At 37.5% G+C, this 8,150-nt stretch overlaps 1 non-coding gene across 1 annotated transcript; it reads right to left on the reverse strand.

Annotated features, from left to right (window-relative positions):
• LOC144707291 (small nucleolar RNA R71) lies at positions 1-106 on the reverse strand. Its single transcript, XR_013582453.1, has one exon. It is a non-coding gene; the product is annotated as a small nucleolar RNA R71 (small nucleolar RNA).
• Positions 107-8,150: the final 8,044 nt, after the last annotated feature.

Consider the following 8,150-nt stretch of genomic DNA (forward strand, 5'->3'; position numbering starts at 1 on the left):
ATTCCCTTGGAAAAAAGATTCTACTTTTCTCACAAGGAAAGGAGATCTTTAATGAGTCTTGGGAGAGATTTAAGGATCTAATTTGAAGGTGACCTCATCATGGAATGACCACAACTCAGGTAGCTCAAATATTTTATGAGGGGATAAACGAGATCTCTTGAACCAAGCTAGATAATAGATGTAATGGAAGCTTATTGGATACTTATGAAAAAGATCTTATCAGTATAATTTAAAGAGTTTCTGAGAATGATTTACATACTAATGTTCTATATAGAAGTGCTAGGCAAGGGGGAGGAAGACAAGGAGGAGTCGTGAATGTCAATGGCCTAGAATCTAATGTTGAGATAGCGGGAGTAAAGGGCGATATAGGGAGAATAGATAAATGAATTGAGAAACTCACTGAATTAATAAAAAATGGCTTGATGAGCTCTAACTCTCCTAACCTCACTAATGACTCTTGTCCTATTTGCTTTAGTGATGACCACTTTCGGGGGAAATGTCAGAATGATGATGAGAAGGAACTCAATGCGGTTGACTCTAAGCCTTTATGGGACTGGCAAAAAAATTACAACAACCAAGGCCCCAACCAACGTTTCCAGCAAAGGAGTCAGTATCAAGGCCCTCATGGCCAGCAGGCTCAACCTTACCAAACACAACAACATCACTATCAACCCCCTCCAGCTCCAATATACCCCAATTATGGAATGCAGCAAGGTCATAATTTTTCTAACCCTCAAGACTCCATGATGCAGATGATGGCTCAATGATAGAGCAGCAGAGGAAGATGATAGTACAAGAAATGGACAGGAGAGAGGCTCAAAGGATGATGTACCAAGCACAAACACAAATGGATAGTGGAGGTAAGGGAGTTGAATCCAACTCCCACTCAGGTCGATTTCCAACTCAACCTTCTATTAATCTAAGAAATATAAATTATATCAAATAAAGGGAGGATAAGGACTTGTTTGCCATTTCAAGACTAAGAAATGGCAAGGAACTTTAAACTCTCCACCAGAGAAATGCAAGTCAGGCCAAGGAGGAGGACCATACACCTAGTGCTGATCCTCAACCTTCGACCTATAGGCCTCCTACCTCCTATCCTTCAGCACTTAAAATCGCCAAACCATCACCTGAGCATGAGGAAAGACTACTAGAGAATTTTAAGAAAGCCCCAATAGCCATACCAATAGATGAAATGATCAAATGTGCCCCTTCCCTTAAAAAATATCTCAAAGAACTCTTGCACTAGTAGGACACCTAAAGAAGTAGTTAAACTATCAGAAAATGCCTCTAACGTCTTAAATGTCATACCTCTGAAAAAAACTGATCTTGGAGCTCCATTTATTACATGTGAGATTGGTGGAAAGACCTATTCTAGAGTACTTTTATATACAGGAGCCAGCATTAGCATCTTACCAAAAGTACTAATTGATCATTACAATTTTGGGGAATTAGAAGAAATTTTTATGGATTTACTTTTGGATTCTAGATGCCTAGATCTGGATGAACAAATCAATAATATTCCGCAACATAAGACTTGAACGGAATCGAACGACATCATTACAACTATGAAACAAAGTACTTTTGCACGGATTGCATCCAAGATTTCTTGGATCTCGGAGTGAGACGAGTTAAGCTCCTCAAATGTGCAGCCTCTAAACATATCCATGTGATCCTTGGCATGTTGAATCTCCTCCATCTCGTTGACGAGCCCTATTCTACCTCCACCGTCGTCGTTACGCCATTTCAATCACGTCGGGCATGGAGAAGGGTGCTGGGAGAGGGGAGAAGAAGGGGAAGACCCCTGAACAATTTTAGCATGGGTGAATTTCATTCAGGGCCTTCCCCTATTTATACTGAGTGAGTATTTTTCATAAAAATCCCCAATACTTAAGTATATCTTCTGATGTCCAAAAGACCATTTGCATATGACCCTCTAGGCCCATGTATGAGTCTAGTTAACGACTCCAGTGGCCCAATAACCTTTATTGGCCTTCCAAATTAATTAACTATATCATCATATAGATTAATTAATGTCAGATTGATTTAACCCAATCGATAGGTCGAGTCTCAAACATGTGGGGTGCCAAGCTACACCTCGTGTTCTAGAAGATACAAAGGAGTGTGTATCGACTCACTTGATGGAACCTGTTCGTCATCGGTTACCGTGTATGTATAGTCCCTCATCCACTGGACGCTCTTTGGATGGCTTAGGGTATGGTTAACTGTCAAACCCTAATCGGTCATCCAAGTTAGTACTAATGCATTCGGAAATCATCGGAGAACTCTTCTCCAATATTTCACTGCCTTGGCCAAGGACTTCATCAGATCGTCTTCCTTGAGTTGTCACCTCTTATACCAAGGGTGGACGATCCCATCTTGATCGCTCAATCGTCTTCGTGAACTTCTTGATGTACTATAACTAAGACCATTTAGAATCCCATGATTAGAGACTTGTTGGCCATAGTCAAAGTACAACCGTCCATCCATAAGATGCCTTTGGTGTCTCAGGTCTAAGGACCACTTACAAAACCGTGACGTGAATCGACATGATTGACAGTTCGGTATAATAACATTCAGGGATTTGTACAGATCAATTCAGTGAACTCTTTCCACTAAAGAGCACCTACTAGCTATCCTTAGTGTCTCCTCATTAATGGCTACGAGATCGGCCATACTCATCAAATGAGTGAGGCTAGATAGTGTTATTCTATCTGGATTCTTCGATGTCCTTCTCGAGTATCCTTCGAATAGGAATGTTTAGAACACATGCTTAAGGACTAGTGATCTTCGTATTATGATCTCATCATAATTCACTAAGTTTGATCATGTATTCATGGACTTCATTATAAGCATCACACGTGCACTATAATGAATATGTTGTATTGATGAAAATGGAACGAGATATAGAATGTGTGATTGGCTTGCCGGCCATATATATTTCCATCATTTACTACTGGCTGATGGGACAATTAGACAACCGAAAGGGAGATTAGAAGATATTATAATCATTGTGGAAAATTGTGAGATTCAGGTTGATTTTATTGTGACAGATGTTAAAGTCAAAGAAGATCTTAGCATAGCACCTATTATCCTTGGAAGACCCTTCCTAGTAATTAATGGGACTATCATGGATTGGGGGAAGGGTACGATAAAATTTAAAGTAGGAAATGAAAGAGTTAAATTAGATAGATCAAGGATGATTAAGTACCCTAGAGGAAGTGATGAGGACTTGAAAATTTGTGAAGAATAACAAGATGTAGAATCAGTTAGAGCTTACCTTTTCGGAGTAGAAGATATTCACCATGAAATTCTATAGCCTAGTCCAATTGAGTTTTCTAGACTTGAGTTACCTCCAAGCCAACCTCTTGAATTGAAACCACTTCTATCGAATCTTAAATATGCATTTGTAGACTCAAGGAAAAGTCTACCTGTAATTATTTATGCACACCTTACTTAACCCCAAGAAGATCAGTTACTAGAAGTATTAAAGGAGCATAAGATGGCTTTAGGATGGACATTTGAGGATATTAGAGGATATTAGAGGAATCCCTGCTGCAGTATGTGAACATAAAATTTTTTTAGACGGAAACTCAAAACCCACTAGAGAACCTCAATGATGGCTCAACCCACACATGAGACAAGTTTTAGAAAAAGAAATCCTTGAATGGCTGGAAGTAGGAATAATCTATGCAATATCTGATAGTCAGTTGGTTAGCCCAGTACACATGATCCCTAAGAAATCATGAATAACTTTAGAGATTAATGATAAAGGTGAAAATGTGCAAAAAAAATTAACTGGATGGAGAGTCTGTATTGATTATAGGAAGTTGAACAAAGCAACCAAGAAAGACCATTACCCTCCCCCATTCATTGACCAATTTTAGAAAAATTATCAGGACAAATTCCTTTTGTTTTCTTGATGGATATTCAGGATACAATCAAATCCATCTTGAGGATCAAGAAAAGACTACATTCACTAGTCCAGCAGACACATATGCATTTAGACGCATGCCATTTGGTCAATGCAATACTCCGGCCACCTTCCAAAGGTGCATGAATATATTATTTTCTGATTTAGTAGGCGAATGTTTAGAGATTTTTATGGATGACTTCTCTGTTTTTGGAAATACATTTGAAAACTGCCTACTAAGTCTCACCGATTTGAAAACTGCCTACTTAAAAGATGCATTGATTGTAAATTGTTCCTAGGTTGGGAAAAATCTCATTTTATGGTGCAGGCGGGAGTGGTGCTAGGACACATGGTCAGAAACCGTGGGCTGGAAGTGGTCAAGGCCTAGATAGAGGTCATCAGGGATCTTCTAGCGCCCACAAGCCTAAGAACCCTTAGGGGTTTCCTAGGTCATGCAGGTTTCTACAGGAGGTTTATTCTCAACTTTGCCAAGATTTTAAAACCTCTACTAACCTTCTCTCAAATAAGAATAATGATATTATTTTAGATAGAACTGCTCTTGATGCATTTAATGACTTAAAAGAATCTCTCACACAAGCTCCCATCCTGCAAGCTCTTGATTGGAACTTGCCATTTGAGATAATGTGTGATGCTTCTCACTTTGTTGTAAGGGCAGTATTAGGTCACAGAATAGACTAGAAACCTGTGGCCATCTACTATGCTAGCAGAACCTTAGGAGATGCTCAAATTAATTACTCAACTACTTAAAAGGAACTGTTAGCAGTCATTTTTTCTTTAGAAAAATTTCGGCCTTATATACTTTGCAGCAATATCATTATCTATACTGATCAAGCTGCCCTGAAATATTTGATGTCTAAAAAAGAAGCTAAACCTAGGCTCATTCAATGGATATTATTATTACAAGAATTTGACTTAGAAATAAAAGATAAAAAAGGGTGTGAAAATGTTGTGGCAGATAACCTCTCTAGGATTACTTGTACTGACTCCTTACCTATCTAAGAGTCATTCCCCGATGAGAAAATCTTAGCCATCCAAACAGGAAAAGTACCTTTTGATTGGAAATGCAATTAGAGAAAGAAATTCTTCAAGGATATCAGACATTACTTTTGGGATGAGCCACAACCTTTTCATCAAGGGGTCGGCCAAATTCTTACGAGATGAGTGCCAGAAGAAAAGCAACTCAGCATCTTGACATTCTGTCATTCCAAACCAGGAGGAGGACATTATTCTCCTAAGGTAACAGCCCACAAGGTACTAGAATGTGGATTTTACTGGCCAAATCTATTTTATGATGCCCATGAGTTTTATTTAAAATGTCTTTCATGTCAAGCTTTTACAAATGTAAATAAGAGAGATCATATGCCCCTTAAGCCCATCTTAGAGGTTGAAAATTTTGATTTATGGGGAATAGATTTTATGGGTCCATTTCCTAACTCAAATGGATATGAATATATTTTGATGGCCGTTGATTATGTTTCAAAATGGGTAGAAGCCATTGCCACTAGAACAACTAGTAGTAAAATTGTGAGTGATTTTGTGTAGACACATTTTTTGTAGATTTGGATGTCCAAGGGCAATTATAAGTGATGGAGGCTCTCATTTCTATAATTTTAATTTTCTTCATATTTTGAAAAAGCATGGAGTTCATCATAAAGTCACCACCCCGTATCATCCTCAGGCCAATAGTCAAGTCAAACTATGCAATAGGGAAGTTAAAAAGATTCTTCAAAGGATTGTTAAACCCAATGGAAAAGATTGGCCGCGTAAGTTAAATGAAGCATTATGGGCATATATGACTACTTATAAAACACCACAAGGAATGTCCCCTTTTAGACTTATATTTGGGAAAACCATGTCATGTACCACTAGAGTTAGAGCATAAAGCACTTTAGGCAATTAAACGTTTAAATCTTTCTTTAGAAAAAGCAGGAAAAGCCAGGTTCCTCCAACTACAAGAGCTTGAGAAATCCGGAACGAAGTATATGAGAATGCCAAGATTTACAAAGCTAGGATGAAGGTCTTCCATGACAGAAAAATCAGAAGAAGAAATTTTGAGCTAAGCCAAAAGGTATGGCTTTATAATTCAAGGTTAAAATTATTTCCTAGAAAGCTTAAAAGTAGATGGGATGGTCCCTATATCATCCAAGATATTTCCAAAAATGGGGCCATTCTTATTTCTGACCCTAAGTCTCATAAAAGCTTCATGGTTAATGGGCAAAGACTCAAGCCCTATCTTCAGTATGATCATATCCAAGAGCCCATTACCATCGCTTTAGAGAAGCCACCTGATGCAGCAACAAACCATCACCAGTAGCCTAGTAAGTTTCCCTTTCCCTTTTTGTTTTTGTTTTATTCTCTTCCGCATTTTATTTCACATGCCACAAGGTCAAACTTCCATGAAAACAGGAGGAGAAGGAGAAGCTAAAAGAATAACAACCTACTTGAAGAAAAGGCAACACCCACTGTTTGTTATCCCTCAACCTTTTCCTTTTTAAAAAATTAGCATTGAGAACTATGCGTTAACTAGGTAGGGGGGAGTTTTTTCACATTACATTATTCATGTCATAAAAATCTATTCTTTCACAAATTTGAAAGTCCCATTCTTTTTTAATTAAGAACCAAACTATGGACAGTTCATTCTATTCTTAATTGTCGGAAAAACTGTATGAAGTATAAGCCTCTAGAGCACCTCACTATCTCATCATAGGTGGATACCAACTACAATTTTGGGTGATATGTGTTTGATTTTCAAAATGGCTTGGTGCATGGCAGGGTGAGGGCCAGAACTGAAGAGTCAACGGGTGTATATCTCATTGTCCTTGAGGTTTTAGAGTTGAGTGATTGTGTGACCCCCACTCTACACCACCTCAAATTTAGCCGAACCTACTTTGGCGTGGCCAACTCTAGCTCAACCTTATTTCAAATAGGCTCATACTTATCTTCAAGTCCTGAGCACAAAATCCTTTACTTTATTCATACCACCTTTAAAATTGTTGATCCTTTAGTAACATCTTCCACTTTTCAGACTTGATCCACCTTTGACCAAGCCCCACTTCATGAATTAAGTGCTAAATGATGTTCAAATGATAAATTTAAATATTTATAGTCATTAAACAGTTCACTCAAGCATGTCATTTAGCACCTACTATTTGCTTCATCAATGGAACATTAAATAAACAGTTGGATTGGATCACAGTAACACCCTTATTCTAATAATAAAAGCTGTAAAACATTTTAAAACTCATGAGCAAAGGAGAAAGAGAGATGGCCAGATAGAAGGTTAGAAATGTGAAAGCTTGGTAGGTGGAAAATACCTTATTAACAGATATATATACATGGGACATTAAATAAACTGTTGGATTGGATGACAGTAGCACCCTTATTCTAATAATAATCATAATAATAACTGTAAAAAAAAATTTAAAAAGGACAAGAGGAAGATTAGAGATGGGTAGATATAAAGAGATAAATGTAAAAGCTTGGTAGGTGGGGAATACATTATTATAAATGTATATACATGGGACATTAAATAAACAGTTGGATTGGATTACAGTAACACCCCTATTCTAATAATAATACAAACTGTAAAACATTTAAAAAAACAAGAGACGAGGAGGAAGAGAGATGGCCAGATATAATGCAGAAGTTTGGTAGGTGGGAAATACATAGTCATACATATATATACATGGGACATTAAATAAACAGTTGGATTGGATCACAGTAACACCCTCATTCTAATAATAATAAAAACTGTAAAACATTTAAAAAAACAAGAGAAGAGGAGGAAGAGAGATGGCCAGATATAAAGAGAGAAATGTGAAAGCTTGGTAGGTGGGAAATACATAGTCATGCATATGTACACATGGGATATTGAATAAACAGTTGGATTGGATCACAATAACACCCCTATTTTAACAATAATAAAAACTGTAAAACATTTTAAAATTCATGAGAAAAAGAGGAAGAGAGATGGCCAGATATAAAGAGAGAAATGAGAAAGCTTGGTAGGTGGAAAATACATTATTATACTGATATATTTACATGGGACATTAAATAAACAGTTAGATTGGATGACAGTAACACCCTTATTCTATCAATAATAAAAACTGTAAAACATTATAAAAAGCAAGAGGGGAAAATTGTGGACGGGACGGATGAGGTGGCGTCATCCTGGTGGGCAGAGAAGGACGAAGTTAAGGGGGTTGTCCTTATCTCT

The sequence above is a fragment of the Wolffia australiana genome, chromosome 8 (assembly GCF_029677425.1).
Source record: "Wolffia australiana isolate 7733 chromosome 8, ASM2967742v1".
In the NCBI taxonomy this organism is placed as follows: Eukaryota; Viridiplantae; Streptophyta; class Magnoliopsida; order Alismatales; family Araceae; genus Wolffia; species Wolffia australiana.